Consider the following 18,588-nt stretch of genomic DNA (forward strand, 5'->3'; position numbering starts at 1 on the left):
GTTGAAAATGATTAATTTTGAACTACTAATAATAATAATTAAAACATAATTAACTTACAATAATAGCTTAAAGTAAATACTTTACAAATTACTATCAACATTGTTTTATTTCAACATGACAGTTCACGTCATTGCCTAGGGTAGCTGCAAAAAAATGTAAATGCTATGAACGCTTAATTTTAATATTCACCAAAAAGATATTGGATGTGATTTTGACACTGAATACAATAGCTTGTAATACCAGAAATACTTAGTACGATATCAATGTTACAATGCCAATAGACGAAAATGTGCTGTCTAGTCCTATAACTTGAAGGAGCAAGTACTAAATGCCAAGTGGTCTGGCATGTTACATCCATTACATATTTGAAAAACAGTTCAGTCACGCGTCAGGTCTTGAATAAGGACACCGGTCGGGTCTGAAACTAGTCGGCAATCAGGCAATCTCGATCATTACGCTTGAATAAACCGTTATTGAATAAATAATTATGAATTTGAATAACAAAAGTTATACATTACATGTTACCTACATGGTTCTATCTTCCCTTTCACCTTTTAATGTAAAACTTCTGATAGTGGTATTGAACAGCAAACTACAGGATTTTTGTAGCGTTAATTGACGACTTATTACTACTTTAGATATGGTTCAATAGCATTAGCAATCGCAGAAGTACTTCGATGTAATACGAAATAAATACATATTATACCTTAAAGTCTCTACCTTCCATTTTGGTACATGTTACGCCGGCCGCCATAGCAGGCAGTATGAAGTGATGTTTCAGGGTTGGTGAGCTGGAACAGCGGCGCGCGAGCTCTCACACCTGTAGCTGGTTGGACGCTGCGAGGGATCCTCGCTCAGCATCAGCTTTAAGACTTCCGTCTGAAGATAATGGGGTGAAATTAGTAGATAATTAATAGGAATATGTAGAGAAAGTTGTTTGGATGATAGTCATTTTAATAGTGACGCTAGGTTAAGGTGTTTTTCATCCAGTACACTGATCTATAGTTTTCATTTTTCCTTTGGGAAAGCGATTTTTGGTATTGGCGATAAATGACAAGTATTGGTTCTTTGGTTAAGCGAATTGTATTGTGACTCACTGTCTCAAGTTACGTTTTCCAATATGTAACGTTCTTATTGAGATTTTTTTATCTTTATTAATGTTTTTAAAGGGGTTTATCCATATGAATAGTCAACCACATCGTACCTTATACAAAATTCACTTACACAAGTTTCATAATTTATAGGAATATGTAAATGATACTGAAAAGGATATTGAGAATTTGTATTTAAATTATTTAAAATCCTTGTATCACCGAGGGTTACACAAACATTCAATTGACATGCACAAAGACACTCATACTCAGAACAAGGGATTGTGAATCACAAAACACTTGTTCTATATGGGGATCGAAACCAAGACACGACGCGCACAGCGTATTTTTCCCAGTAGCCTCAACCACTCGACTGTCCGTACGTTCAAACAAATTTTCAAATATACTGACCTCTTGAGGATAACTCTGAGTAAACTGTTCAGGATACAAGAGTTCCTGAGCCGTAGAAGACACGCCACGCGCTCGGCCTCCGTAGCGAAGGGCTGCAGCAACTCGAACAGGATCAGGCCGAGGGAGTATATGTCCACCTTGTAGCTGTAGGGACGGCCCAGCAGCTGTTCCGGTGACATGTAGAGGTGGGTGCCTGGCGAACGATATGTTGGTAAATAAGGACAGAATTTTGACACTTTTAAGTAAAATTACTAAATAAAGTCAGATGAAGCTTTTGAATTGTATACTTTATTACATGTACTAAGAGTTTAATTTCGTTTGAAGAGTCTTACAACAATTCTGATATTTTTGATGACGTCCAAAGCAAGAGCACTCCGTTATCTTGCCTTGTCTTATGCACAAACAAAACCTGACGCTGTTTGAATCCTTAAAACGTATTGAAATAACTATTCAAAGTCACGTGTCCCGTTAAAATAGTTCGATACATTATAGAATTCTATCGCCTCTTATTTTATTCCATTCACAGCAAGTAGATATCAATTATCACATCCTACAACAAAACCGAATCGTCCGTATGGAACCGCCGCTATTATCATTAGCACGACGCGCTAAGACCAAGTCTATACAAATTAAACTTACAGAAATCATCAACATCAACTCACCAACTCTATACGTATGCCGTTGATGAGGGTCCACAGCATCAGTCTTCTCCTCGCCATCATTAGAAGTGTCGTTCATGGCGGTGACCAGCCCGAAGTCTCCGACCTTGACGCGGCCGTCGGGAGCGAATAGAATGTTACTCGGTTTGAGATCTCGATGGATGAGGCCCGCTAAGTGGACGTATTCCACCGCTGATACTATCTGACTGAATAGGATCTTTACCTGGTGATAAAATAGAAGATAATGTAGTGGTTTTTTCAAACGGAAAAACAGAACCCTATTTATAAATCTCCTTATTACTGAGGATGCACTGTGTATCCATCTGTACAAATCAAATCCTTTGTCAATGTAAGCATAATGCATCCAGTTCGGCACGTTGTGTCTGTCATCATTCACCGTCTGTTCCTCATGAACCGTGATAGCTACACAGTAGAAATGTTCACGGATGATGCATGTCTGAAGTCGCTTTAAGAACAAATAACAAAAGTTAAAATCGGCATTGAGTAAAGGTTGTAATAAACATCACACTCAACAGTGTTAACGAGAACAACTGCCGACAAACCGTTATGCAGTTTGCCAGAGTTTTTGTAAATATATTCCTTGTTTAATTTTGAATAAAATGCATACAAATAAATGTCACCCAACCAATTTGTTTCTTGTTTAGCCCATTTGTATGGAGTCCTAAGTGTCGTCAGTCCGACTCACTTCTATGGCTGGCAACTTGTATCTCTGTAGGTCCCATGCAAGAGTGTTGCAGACATATTTTACCTACCGATTTCTGAGCTACGGACTTTCATATCTATCGCCCAGTGTATGATCTATTTGTTAAAGAATCCAAAGACTTTTCCCACGTATAACTGTTAGCTCACCTTATCAGCCCTGGCGTCGCACTTGCGGTTGTCCCGGAGCCAGTCGTGCAGCTGTCGCGCCGACACAGCTGCATCTGGATGTAGAGGTACATCTGCGGGTGAGGACCTGCGGGCGAGGGGTCCGAGCTACGGACCACCATGTCCAGGGACCAGTGGCGAGTGTGGCCCTTCTGGGGTACAGAAATAGGGTTAATTAGGTATAAGAGTTCGTTAGATCAGGAGAAGACGAAGATTTAAAGGAGTATAGTTTTTTATTAAAACGTGTTGTACGGGTTAAATGGTCGTTAAATGTTATGGACTACAAGAATACAATTCGAGAAGATGATAATAAAAGTAAAAATTTTAGAATTCTGTATCTGATATCATAAATGCAAATTTCAAAATTTTCAACTTTAATTCTTACACTCCATCAAGTTTAACAAGGACTTATAAATATCACAGCAAACCCCCCCCCCCCCCCCCCCCCGCACGAATACTAACCCAACAAATTAAAACTATTTAAAACTTATAAAACCAAGCTCACCTTCTTCTTCCTCCCAGTAGTAGAACTTTCAGTCTTATAATCGCACTCTTTAACTCTCTCCAATCTCTTATCAAAGGAGTTTCTCTTCGACTCTGTTTCGGAGTGAGCGAATACTATGAACGAGTCGTCGTCGGGCTTCGAGTGACTGACGTCATTGGTCCTTGAGTGTGTGACGTCGTTGGTCTTTGAATATGTGACGTCATTGGTCGGAGTTTTGTCGGAGGATGGTGCGTTCTCATCGAAAACTATGCTGAAGGAATCGTCCGCAGCTGAAGGATCTGTGAAAAAATGTTATGATTTTGAAATCATATTCACTTTGTATACTAGCGAAACAAATCGATGGACACAGAGTTGACTCTATAAGGAACGCTTTTCTGTTCTTTGCGATATGAAACCCTAAAAAATTGATGTCTAAATGGATATCAAAAATTATGACACCCTGATTTTCACCCATTGCAATAGGAAGGTAATGTAGTCTCAGTAAAATATGCAAAAATACTCCTTTTAAAAAGAGGTTAGTATAATACACACACATAAACAAAAACTCGATATAAATACCTGATCCTCTTGGAAGGCTCGTCCTTCTTGAACTCCAGCGCGTCGAAGCTGAGGTCTGAAGACTTGAGGTTCAGCATGACGTCACTGGGCGGGCGCTTGGCGGGGCGGGAGAGGTCGCCGTGTACTCATCGGACATGGCCACTGATACACCGTCCAGTTCTCTAAGATTATATTTTTTATAATTTTGAGGTTAAATTAATAACGATAATAAAATAGGTAACCTAAGTTAGGTAAAAGTAGTGCTTACTAAATTGTAAATTTTTTGACGATGGGATGGCATTTCATTATAATGACAATAACTGCAGACAATAGGTTATCCTCAATGATATTTCAAAGTATCAGCCAGAAATTTTAATTATCATAACTTTTAAAATTTTATTTGCTTGAAAACACAAGACAATACTCAACCCAAACAATTCTTATTTTCGTTTACGTCTCCTACCTTATTAAGGCATCAATCCTTCCACACCCCTCTTTCCATATGCATTTCAAACAGGGACCGGCCGGATACTCATTGAAAGGGTTTTTGAAGGGGTTTTTTTAAGCGCTTCAAGAAAAAACCCTATGACATATGTTACACCTTCGAACGGGATTACTGGAACCCTGTTCCGAACAGGTTACCCTTTACTACCCTGTAACACTGTAACAGGGTAACCCACTCCAACCTAAGACAATGCAATATGCACTCTTTATCATAGACATTAGTTTGAAAATAGTATAACCACGAGCGCACGTGACATCTTACGCCCAGCGGCGCCATTGTTGCATTTACCGAGCGACTTGTAAATATGGAATAAAAATCATTGTGGATATGATCTTACAGTTTAATTTTGCTTGTCGCACTTTTCAAATGTTGTGATATATATTTTTCGTGTCTATACTTGTAGACCAGGGTCGATAATTTTCAAACCAAAAAAAAAATAGTAGGATGAAACCCATTAGAAAAGGAGGGGAATATTATAAAAATGAAAGGAAAAATAATTTACGGGTGATCTGAGGTCGGGAAGGGGGTGGGAGTGACGTTTGAAGAGTAAAAAACGGTTTTTATCGATTTCCGGCATAACTAAAATTCGTATCGAAAAAAGTCAAATGGCAAGTTCTAAAAGAAAAAGATCTAAAACTTTTGTGTTTACATTTTTTCACATGACCTCAAAATTTATGTGAAAAATCTAAAAAACCAAGATTGTCGTTTTTTATTTTTATCTTTTACAAAAATTTTATTTTTTCACCTTATTTTGAATTAATATAAAAAAAAACACTCTAATTTTCAATCGAAAATTCACCCGTCAAATCTTCTCAGAAAATGCAAAAAATGAAAAAAAACTTGTATTCGATTTTTTTTTTAATTATTATAAATAATTTCATCTAAAAAATTTGATCTCATTTTGTGTTCAATAGACCAATAATCGAGGAAGGTTTTAGGCTAGGTATATAAAATTACGCTGCAACTAATAGGAGCGAAGATTTAATGGAAAATGTGGCAAATACGGGGAAAAATATTAATCTTCGAGGGCTTTCGTTCAAAAATTCCTAACTTATATCTTCTAACCACGCGGACGAAGTCGCGGGCAACAGCTAGTTACCTATATGACGTTTCGCGCGTAGGTAGTTTGTCCGAGAGGCGCGAGTCGCGGCGCGACGCGTCGGCGATAGAAGAAAATCAGCTTTAGTCTTAGTAAAGCAATGAGGGGCCGCTAGGGTGCAAGTATGCAGCTCCAGTTTAGTGGGTAATTCAGGGTAACACGAATAAAAGCCTTTCGTGAAGGTAACCACTTCAAAGGGTTAAGTTATTGAAGGGGTTAACCCTTCACGTGGTTACCATAATGAAGGTGTTAACCATTTCGCTGGGTTTCGAGGATGTAACTCGAACAAAAGGTAACACTGCGATATGAGTTACCCCGTGTACGGGTTACCCTGTCAAACGGCTTAACTGTAAAGTGGGGTTGTCCGGTCCCTGATTTCAAACCTCCTTCACTCGCAATCCAATTATCCAATAACCCCTACCTCATCCACACCTCATCCCTCTGTTTCTGCCACAGCGGCGGCGGTTCCTCCACCCACGCGTTGAAGTACCGCACGATGTGTTCGTGGTCTAACTTGGCTAGGGCTCTCACTTCACGTAGTACGCGCTCGCGTTTTGACTCCCTGAAATTAAATATGAGTTTAATTGAATATAGGATGAGTATTTGGTAAGGTTGGGTTAGTAAGATCTGATTTTCACAGTGGTCTGTATCTGCTCGAAAGTTCCCGTTTGGTCCCTGATTATAGGGAACGAAGAAACATTTTCGTAAGGGACTTATGCCTTTTCCGAAATTAAGAAAATCAATAGTATTAAATTAAATCTTATAATATGATTGTTTAGTCCATCAGAAAAAGACCCAAAAAATATTGAATACGTATTTTGTATAGGCAGGAGGGGTTGTAATATTACTTGCTTGTAAAAAGAGTACTGGTAAGTGACGTCACACGATTTTTTTTTTAAATTAAGGGGAAAATCTGTCTGACAGAGATTAGTCCAATCTCCTATTTAAAACGAGTTTTACAAAGATAATATAAATGGGACTCATATTACTACACCTTTTTATTAGAACTTTATTATAACAAAAACGCTAAATAACAGATAAGCAGTTTAGTCTTTAAACAAATCAAATTATACAAAACAAACCTACCTCCTCGGCAAAGTTATCCTCTTAACAGCATACGAACAATGATCGATATTGTTCTTAGCTTCGAAGACCACGCCGAAGCCGCCTCGTCCCAAACAGCGGAGCGGCGTGAAGTCGTTCTCGTAGCGGCCGGAGTATTCTGGAATGTTCGGCCGCGGCCCGGGTTGGTCCGGGTGCCAGCCACAGACCTGGACCACCACCTGCTTGTGGGTTATGTTGCTTTAGTGGAATAGGGCTGTTTGTGAGACGTCGATTTACGTACAGTCAGAAAATTTGAGAAAAATCTGGTCCTCTATAGTGCTAACTTAAGAAATTTTAGAACAAAATGACGTCGTTAATGTAAGTACCACATGCAAAGTTGAAAACTTGTAATGAGGATCTACCACCACGTCTAAAAGTAGTGCATTGGTTGAGGAAACGTGACAGCGCAATACAACCGTCGAGCGATCTCTCTTCCACACTCGTAATAAATAACTTTAAAACGTGACTGTAGGATCCCTGATCATATTTTACATACAGACTCTATCTAAGAAAGTATCACTCTGACTTGGAAATAATTTATAGAATTCGTGCACCGCATTTCCATCGTTTTTAAAGTAAAAAAACTTTAAAGCATTTATTATCACTTTCCTGAATTAATATCTTTCTATGAGAGTCCATTTAGACGCAAAAGAACCTATATTTAAACTTGGACAAACTGGATATTATCATAAGTCAGCTATATGCCAACCAACCAGCAACAACATATAATGGAAATAATAATAAAAATGCTTGCTTAATCACCTGCTCCTGACTAACAATCGGCAACGGGGTCTGCGCCCTAATCTTCGGCGCGAAGAACCTTGGCCAGATCATGAGGTTCATCAGCAGAGCCGAAGACACAGCAATCAGCAGGACTTCCTTCCACCAATACCAGAGCGAGGAGATATGGACGTGGATGTGATGGTGTTCAGGTTCCTCAGCACTTATGTTGGGCAGGGCTGTGTCGTCGAACAGGTCTTCTGACACTTGGACGGATTGGTCGCAAGTGTCTTCTAGGTAGACAAAGTAGCCGTGATCACCTGAAGTGAATGATATATTATGGTGCTAAATTATGTATGAAGTTGGTAGATTTAATACTCTTTGGAGGGTGTCTGTAGCAAATAAGTAAAGAATGTTTATGGTCATTTTTTGGTTGAGTCTGCTGACATTCAACAAGCAAAACAATTTGAGGGTGGGAGTGGTGATCTATATAAATACATCATCTGCGAAAATTCCAAATGTCTAGCTATAACGGTTCATGAGTCATCAACTCATGATAGAAAACAATGCCTCAGTAATAAGATTATTTTTGTCTCTTTGTACCCTAAAAATTACAGTACCGGTACAAGAAGCACGTTTTAAAGCACAATTTTCTTCAAACTTTTCAGTTTCATTCTTTTCTAGTCATACAAGTTATCCTCACCTATATTGTTCCCAGCGCTCCCATACAGCGTGATAAGAGACAGCGCGTTCTTATCAGTATCATGCAGTGATAACGCCCTCTCGTCGTCTGGCTCAGCTGTGAGCTGCGGTCGAGCTGTCACCAGTTTCCATGGCAACGGCTTCGCTGACACAGCTGTTTCCAGCTTACGAGTGTAGAATTCACTTTCTTGGATGTATAGCTGAAAGTGTAATGTTATTATTCATCTACTTATTTTGTGTAAATAGTATTTAGGCTTTTTTTTATTAAATATGATTTTAGAAGTCAGAAGTCGATTTCAGTCACAAGATACGAGTGTTACTTAAACTTAATATAATAAACTTAAATGATTATTATTATTTATTTATTTTCTATGTAACCAGCGATTATTCCGTGATTTTTCAATTTAAAAAAAGTCACATTATATATTCTTCAAAAACCACAACTTAATTTTATAGCACACCTTGTAACAAATTTTATCACAACCGGTTCAGTAATTTAAGCGACAAATCGTAAAAGATAGATAGTGTTTGTCTGTGATAAGTTCGTATATCTGGGATATTGTTGTGTTACCTGTTTGTCATGTACCCCTATATACAAGGAGGGCTGTTGTGTGAGTCCGCCGTTCGCGAGGGTCTGCGTGGCCTCCCATAGTACGTCGATATGTTGCAGGGTACCGGAGTACAGGCGCCATATGCCCGCTACCGGGGACTCTAGCTGTTCATAATCTATTTGTTATTATTGCTGGTTGACTGATAGACAAGTAACAGGAGAAAACTTTTGGTACAGTATCGATTATGAAATGAAAATTTTGCAACTTAAACATTGTAATTTTTAATAAATTCTACTAGCTTGTACTTCTTAATGCGAATATAAAAAAGTATTATTGCATTATCTGTGTTCAATCAAAATTATTTAAAGGAAAGAAAGATATTTCTTCTTCTAAAGGTGCAGATTGTCTTCATGTTTGCTTCTGACCAAATTATCGCGCACGACCACGCACCCGAAAACACAGTGAGATCATGAAATCGCAGGCACCTAAATGACGCGGTCTGAGTTAAAAGAAGTAATAAAGGACACGTTCATCCAAATCATCGGATTTTCTAACCTAACGAGGGTATAATGATGGAAGGCACAGATTATATGTCGTAGAATGTTACCTTCTGCTGCCACAGCTTGGATCCAGCAACATCTCGTACAGCGACGACTCCCTCAGGCAGCGCTACAGCCACGCCCAGCGGCGCCGCGCCCGCGCCCGCCTCCGCGCACTCCCGACGACTTAGTGCCACGCGATGCTCGGCCACGCTGAAGTTCCATCTAAGGTAGAAGAAGCAGAAAATGTACCAGACTGCTGTATCTCGCTATTTTAGCTCAGGTATTATTGGACGTCCAGATTATTGATCCAGAATAAGTTCAGTCTCTAAAAATTAAAAACTGTTTTCGCGTAAAGGGTAACTTATGATTGCCTTTTTCTTACTTCTGGTTACTCGGCTAATAGGTTAATCTCAGAGCAGACGAAAATTGAACAAAAAAAAACAATAAACACAACAACAAGTCTCACGTTGGCATCTTAATAAGCACACAATACAAGTTCAATATTTCACCCCCCCCCCACTAGAGGAACGGAAGCAAGGCTCACCGCTAGAATATTATAATGACAAGGTTTATACGACTGAAGAGCAATTCATTCAGCGTTCATCTATGTATACGCCAGCTTTCTCCTACAAAAACATTAAAACTCCACATTATTATATCAGCTCACTTCTCACTCCCGCTCCTAGGGTCCAGTGCTCTGACGGTGCTGGAGTGTCGCCGCAGGACGATGACGTCACGGTCCGCGTTTGCCGTCTGCTGTTCGGTACTGCAGCCGCCGGAGCCGCACTCGTAGATCACGCCGCCGGTGTGCGCGTCCAGACCGAACCAGAGGGTCTCGCGAGCACCTATGGACAAAGAAGTAATTTAACCCTTCCATACTTAAAATGCGACTGGGCTATTCAAATAAATATGCGTGAGTAGACCGTTGTTACTTAAATAATTATGCGTCTACATCTACTCAAGTTTTTTTTTTGTACTATTGCGTGATAAGGACGCCACCCTAGCTAGTACAAATTCAATAATATTAGTTTAATTCGTGACGCTCAACTTCCAGGACGACGTATTAAATATATGAATCATATGCCAGCCATAAAGATAAGCATGCTATGTTAATTAACATAAACGAAGCGAAAGGAAAGCGTTTGGACACACTTCGGTATGTTATTATTAACGTTTGTTTGATGTATGTCTTATTGTTTTGCTAAAGGATTATTTTGTTTGATTTTTAAATGTATGTGTATGAATGTAGATTCCTCTTTCTGCACCAGTTAAAGATTGATGAGTGGAGAATGCCTTCTGCCAATAACTCCTACGTACCTCACAGAAAATATATGGTAGTTTTGAACGTGCTGCATTAGATTCATTATCTAAAATAATCTTAATAACGAAATAAAAGTTATTTTTATGACCAATGTTTTTATGTGAGCTAATATTTACGAAATTTAAATTAAATTTTATGAACTGGAATTCACCCATTAGATACACTCAATTCAAACAAATTGTCGAACATAAAGTGCCAAACTTCATAAAAGTATGGGACAAAATGACAGCTATCATGAAAAAGAATGAACAAAATCGAACAGTCCGAAGTTTTGTGGTAAGAAACAGGAAAAAAAATACGAATATTGAAGCCTTTTTTGAAGTCTGTTGAAAATGTAGATAGTATGCAAACACTATAAGCGTCAAGAAGCCAAGATTTATACGATTTGAATAACGTTAATTATACTAATTGGATAACAGACTTATCCCGATGTACTGACCGGATTGGCTTCCAGATAAACGTAAGAATGTAATTAAAATAGTTTTAAAGATCAGTAAACCAGGTGGCCGAGGTCTGGCGACGTGCCAGTACATTCTGATAATGTTGACATGGATAAAGATGTTTAGTGCACGCTAACACAGATTCCATTGATTAACTCATTACTGTTTAAAAAGGCAAGTAGCCTACCGTTCTTTAGGAGGGTAAAAGCTAGTTAAACTTGCATAATTCATACTTTTATAGTCTGTGACTGTCAAGAGTTTAAAAAGTAAAAAAAATATGAAATTAGGTTTTTTTCCTACAATAAGTAAGTGTGCCACAATGGACATACATACGGCACGGATAGGCAAGTGGTTGAAGTCACCACGCCAAACCCACTGTGCGTGGCGTGTCGCGGGTTCGATCCCCGCGTGGTGCCAATGTTTGTGTGACTGAATGTCTGGCTCACAGAGGTGAAAATGGGTATCTGGTGCTTCTTTTTAAAAAAGAAAACTCTTCTGCTTCTACTTTTCTTAGGCAACATTAGGGTCCACCTCCATTCTTACTGTATTCAATTTAACATTATTCTGCCCAATTTTACTGAGTTAGGTATACAGTAACTCCCTAAGTAGTCTTAAAGACTAGTCGCAAAAATTTATAAACCTTAATGAAGTCGGGATCAACACGATGGGAAAACACGATAAGCCAACTTTCGAATAAAGACAGATCTCTTTAAAGTCACTTATCCATCCAACAATCCTGCCTTATCATTGCTAATCCCTTTCGTTAAATTAGGCTACAAAACAGCCCATAGTTTTAACCTTCCTTATCTGTCAAACAGTACATATACGTCATTACACGTTGCTGTCAGATTCCATATCCAAAAAATAGCATATTTTTTTTTCTATTATACATATGAATATAATGTACTCAGTTTTAATAGATAACTCACTGATAAACAACTGATTTAGTATGTTTTAATGGTTCAACGTCATTTTTTTTACATTATATTACTAGGTTTCGTTTGTTATGTCAATAATTAAATGATACTTTTTACTATGGCATTTTATATACAGCAAATAGTTACAGCGAAAACAGTTCCAGAGTTAAAGTAATTTCCCAATTTCCAAGGTGAACGGTTCTTGTTTTTAGCAAAAGAAGAGGAAGATAGTTCAATTTGTCAAGGTTTGCGTGGGTATGTGTTGATAAACAGACGATCCATCAGCGTAACATTCGTAACAGAAAAACTTGAGAAACATATTACTGAAATAGATAGATGCACATGACATAGACTATGAACAGAATAAAAATGACTATCAGATATCAATTAACATTACTATACACGAATAAGTATTTTTACGGCATATTTGGGAAATCAGTGTTTATTACTAGAATATTATCACCCTTAACTATTTATTTACTTCTCTTGCTACAGGAGAGGAAACGGCAGAAAAATCTCTCCAGCAGTAATTAATACATTCATTTTGAGTGTCACCAAATTTCTCTAAATTCTACTAAACATCATAAAACCGTTATGTTTGCAGAAAGCTATTTGCATACGTAAATCTGGTATTATCATCTACCATTATTACGCAACGGAACTATAAATACCGAGCTATTTAACTATACAATATACCGCCCACTAACATTGGATCTATACTAAGTCTTTCGTGGTGACACGGCATTGGTCAGATCTGTAGGGTTGGCACACGTGTTAATCTTTTATGTAGGAAAAATCTGTATCACAGTTAACGGAATTTATAAGAAAAAAATATCTGACTGGAATTTATTAAATATGTACATTTAACGGGACTGTCTGTCTGTCGATGTTTTGCAATATCTTACCTTATACTAGATTTATTATTTTTTGTACCTAAAGCAAAACATCCGTTGTCTTTATCTGACGGATCCGATAACCAAAAATAAATTTTAGTTGTTTTATATTTAAACGTCATTCAAGTCCAAATTTTCATACTTATCAGTTATTAGAGAACGAAACATTCACGTGGTGAAAAGTGACAAAAAAAAATCACAAATTACTTCGACAACCCTATATTGCATGAGTCGCCACGTAATCATGAGCTGATTACATTCACAACACCGTTATCACTCACCGTAAGATTCATTTGTTTTTATTTACATGTATTCTTATATATAAAGTAGGTATATATATAACATTATTACATTCACTGTTTTTTATTTGTTATCAGATTTGAGGACGCGGAACTGTTCTGATTAGGATTGCGTATCGACCAGCAATGTTGGAGTAAACTTCTGTTTAAAAATAAATCGTTTGTTTGTCTCGTCACATTTCCAGAGCGGGTGACGCGGTTTCGATGATTTTGCTTTTTAAATTATTTTAAAAGGGGCATGGGAGGCGGCTAGCCTGTCTACCACCATCTCTTAAAATAATATTATTGCTATAGTGGAAGCATAACAGCGCAATACAAGCGAATAGCGGCGTTTCTCTTCCACAACTAGATACTATATTTTTTTTAAGATTTGGTAGCAGGTTTTAGCTAAGGTTTTTATTATTATAAGTGCGATTGCAAGCTATATAATTATAGTACGTTATAATAATATTATACATCAACGATTAAAGTAGGTACCCACGCTATAAGTCAGTCAAATTTGCTCACCTGAGATATTCGTACCTACTCGAAATCTTATACAAAACAATAGAAAAGAAGGTCATAGACATTTTTATCCACATTTGGTTCTTCAACAGGAAAAGTGAGAATCTATGACTAATTTTACAAATGACTGTTTGCATAATCATTTAAAAACCTGTTTTATACGATTATTTGTTGGTCTTGGACCCGTTTTTGATGACGTATATATATGTAGACACAAATGGTAAGCAAGGAAAACTGTTGACAGAAAATCGTGTCTAGACTTACTTGACCCTAGATTAGACTTAGACTTAAGACTGGCAAATAAAGTTATTGGTGAAAAATGTTATCATTTTGTTATCTAATGCACTTGCAATGATTCAATAGGATGCAAAATCGAATAACACAATTCAGGGTTTTCTTTTCTTCTTATTTTAGAACTAAGTTAATAGTGTTTACTCGCGTGGATGCGGGCAACAATAAATAGACATGTCTTTTCTTAGCATTCTGCTTACCACACACCAAGTTCTATTAAAATCTGTTCAGCAGTATACTCATGAAAATTTAACAGATAGACAAACAAGTATAAAGTAGTGAGGATGTGTCTAACTTCACAAAATAATCATGATGAAAAGCTGTATGATGTAAATATTGGTTCAAATCTAAACCGCCACGAAATGTACATTAATATTACAGAAAGATAAAGTTTATTAGTTGTATGTATGGACTTTTATAAATCAAATTTCAAACACAATAAACCTGGCTGATAGTTTGAGACTGACAGACGGGAGTTTTATAAGATGAAGTAGACTGCACGGTATTTTACACTTTGCCAATCACAAACATACATAACAGCCCACACGATGCAAGCATTTTAGATATCCACAGAGTCTTATTAGTCTGGGTGTCCTATGTGTATGTGACACATTACAACAATTTTAAAGACAGATGGAGGAATATTAAAATTATTGTAATGACTTACCAGCTATAACAAGGTCGTCCGAGTACTTGAATGATGAGGACAACAGTTGGTCAGCATCGAAGGGTAACGGCTCAATGTTGTCCCCGCTGAGACTGTACAGGCTGCCGCTGAGCGACGGGACCAAGCGGACCCATTTCCCTCCAGATGTGAGCTGCAAGGTATAATAAAGTCAGGAATAAGAACAAATTAAAAACTCCTACGGTAAAATCTCTCAACCACAACTTTTCGAGGGCCTTACCGATTTTTACATACAATAAACTAAATTAAAATTGTGCAATCCGTTCGGGAGCGATGATGCCACAGACACAGGGAGACACGTAAAACTTATAACAGCCCTCTTTTTGCGGCGGGTGTTAAAAAGAATATGTGCGTCTCAGGACGCTCGAACTTAACTTAAACTTATGTGGGAGAGGAACAGCCAGCAAACTGCTACCGTATACCTGAGAGAAAGGGAAGACAGACAAAGTAGCGCCGTAGCGCGTAACTTTACGAAGCGGTTAACCCACCCTCTCGTAAGAACTTATCACTTCATGAACTACTATAGATTTATTTTCGATATCTTTGTGTTGCTCAAGGGTAGTCAAGCGTTTCAGGTAATCTCCCTTGGATCTTAGTACATAGAAAGTAGTCTTAGCCACACACAGTCGTCTACGGCATTTTTTGGGCGAAGAAAATGAAGAGTTCTCTAAAATAGTTTTTGACGTATTATCCTGGTAGATTGAAACAAATTTTAGTGATAGTGCTCTCTGGAGGATAAAGTATTCACTGAGCAATAAGAGTTCGAAATTATCGGCAAAGGAGGTCCATGACTTATTTTTAAGCATATTATTCGTAAATTTTAACGTATATGCTAATCTATCTTCGATATTAACATGAGATGTCTTACGCCAATTAATTAAATGTTTATTCATAAGATCATTGTTAAACACTGTATTGAAAACAATCCTTGACTTCTAAAGCGATCGTTTGTGTTTTGATCAATATACTAAATAAATTATTCCTTGACCTCATTAAGGGTTACTTAGAGGTCCTTACTTAAGGGTATTTTAGACTTTTATGCACGTAGGAACACAAGTAATTATTGTATCGCAACTATGAATTGGCCGACTAGTTTCGGCACCAAACGGCATTAAGCTTCAATTTCGCGTCCAATATAGCGTCAACGTCGCGTAACGGTCACCGCATAATATCCTCAAAAAAAAATCTAAAAAAACATGGTATATTGTTCTTAGTGATAAGAACACATTATACATATTGTAATTGTTTTCTATTATGATGACATATCAAAATTAATTTAAAGATATGAGTTTATTTCCAATTCAGTATAGTAGTAATTAGATACAGATATTGTTACAATCAGGTAGATAGTTACATAAAGATGATGTATTATGTGTACCAACCATCTCCAGACAGATTGCTTTTTCCGACCTTTTTATACATTTAATTATCTTGTTTATAATATATGATCATTGGCCTAGCCTTTTCCCAACTATGTTGGGGTCGGCTACCAGTCCAACCGGTTTCAGCTAAGTACCAGTGTTTTACAATGAGCGACTGCCTATCTGACCTCCTTTTAGTTACCTGGGCAACACGATACCCCTTTGTTAGACTGGTTGTCAGACTTTTTCAAGCTTCTGACTATCTGTAACGACTGTCGAAGATGTAGGAATAACAGTCGGGACCCACAATTTAACGTGCCTTCCGAAACACGGAGGAACTCGTTATGACAAAGATGGTCACCCATCTACAGACCAACCGCGTCAAGCATAGCTTAACCCGTGATCGTATCACTTATGCGGTTATAGCTTAGCCACGAGCTCCTCTAATATATGATACTGTTAGAAAAAAATATTAAATGTAAACAAGAGCTAATTCATTGTATAAGAAAAACAATACTTTCACCAGTTTATATGTCTGATCCATATGAAAAACTTATATCTCCAATTGACCTACATATGTTTTAAATTAAATTATCATTTACCTCGACATGGTGAAGATTTGACGAGAGCAGCGGCTGTGTCTCCAAATCCCAAGCTTTGAGGCCATTCTGTGTTGAGAAGGCCGTGAGCCGTCCGTCCAATGTGCTGACTATGACTAGACTGGAAAGATTAACAAAGTTGTATACAACATATACAAATTTAAAACATATAACAATATTTTTTGGTTTTTAGTCATTGGATAAGTTCATGGGATAACACAGGGACACAGGGACACAGGTCACACAGGTCCAACATGCAGATCTAGTATTCATAATTAATGTTACATTTCACTATTGAATATAATGGTACTGAAAATAAAATGCTTTGGTAAGGCAATGTCCTACAGAATGCTCTTGAAGAAGACTTATTTGAAACATATTCTATTGAAACTTAAAAGATTCAAAAGTTTACTCATGTGTATTTATTCTGTCAAATCATTTTCTGGTCAGAAGCTAGTTGGAACTCCAAATACACCTAAATATACCTAAGTAAACCATTGCACTTTTAAAGTATGAATTATCCTCCCAAGAGTTACTGTAAAATATAGATTTTATTGAAGTTCATGGAGAAGAAGATTTTGGAATAAATATTTAAAATTAATGTTAGGCTAACTGCAAAATATGATTCAGGGTGCCCAAAGAAGTGAAGTGACAATAATTATTTAATTTTTTATAGTAATAAGTAAACTGAGGTTTTAACTTTGTGTGTGAAAGATTAAGATAAGATTCTTAAACTAATTACTAAAAACTAGAGGAGAGAGGAGCCTATGTTCTCTTGTTTCACAACATTTTTATTGTTTATCAGCAATATATTTTTATTTATATCAAAACACAGGTGTTTTATTACTTAAACAGCTGTTTCAAAAAGTAACCAAACGAATATTTTGGTAAGCAGTACTAGCAATCTTAGTTAATACCAAGGTCAAAAGTAATTGGATTGATTGCATACTTTAACCAATGTTTATATTTTTTTTAGTGATAAACTTCAGTACAGTTGATAACGGAAAAACATTTGCACACATAGTTTTATAGTCTACACGCATGTTAGGGTAAGATTAATAAGATCCAAAGATTTTTCTAGAAAGTCAACAGAATTGACCAAGAACCAAGACTTGTCATAACTTGTTCTAAAAATTTAAAGTTAGCTCAAAGTTTCTTTAAAATAAACAGTTACATAATAGTCTTGTTATGTGTATTAAACACAAACTCAGCTCTATGAGAAACCAGTTCTTTATCAATACCTTAGACTTCAATTGTTTTGTAAACAAATGTTTTGGTCGTCAATATTTACACAAAACACGTGCAATTTTGTTAAATGTACAACTTTTAGACACATAACACGTAAAGCTAAATGAAATATAATAATAACTCACTCGTTATGCACCGGACCGTCCTTAACATTATTAGGATTGCAGAACGGTAACTTTTGCACAGTATCGTCCGCACGTAAACTACAAACGATAAAACTTAAAGCAAACGCTGCCTTCAGAGCAATTACCCGCCAATACCAGTCCGACATTTTATTACAGCTGAATTATTTTTGAACATTTCAAACCAAAAGCCGGCAATCTATTTTTTATTACGAAATCCTCAAAATATATTACGAGGTGCGCGCAGCTGACTGTAAAAACTTTTTACCACAGACTACACACAGTCTCCACGTAATAACACTAACATCTGTCAAATTATAAGGAAAGATACGTTCCGTTGATCTTTTTTTTGTTTCCAGTTACTTGCGATGACTCACTCAAAAACTTGTTTTAACCATGGCAAATGTTGTTTTACATGAAAGTTCTTCCACCACTTATGTAATCGTTATACACTGTGTGGCTTTTATACTTTCATTAACTAGTAAAATAGTTTTAAAAGAAGCTATTATGTTACATTTTATTATTTACAATAACTGGTAAATAGCGAATAAGATTCGCTACATAGAGAGTCCTGTTCATACAGGCGAAAGACA

The 18,588-nt window shown here is 37.0% G+C and overlaps 1 pseudogene; it reads right to left on the reverse strand.

Moving 5' to 3' along the window:
- Positions 1–590: 590 nt before the first annotated feature.
- On the reverse strand, positions 591–18,318 carry LOC113507330 (annotated as a pseudogene).
- Between the last annotated feature and the right edge of the window lie 270 nt (positions 18,319–18,588).

This window comes from Trichoplusia ni, unplaced genomic scaffold (assembly GCF_003590095.1).
Source record: "Trichoplusia ni isolate ovarian cell line Hi5 unplaced genomic scaffold, tn1 tig00001582, whole genome shotgun sequence".
Taxonomy (NCBI): Eukaryota; Metazoa; Arthropoda; class Insecta; order Lepidoptera; family Noctuidae; genus Trichoplusia; species Trichoplusia ni.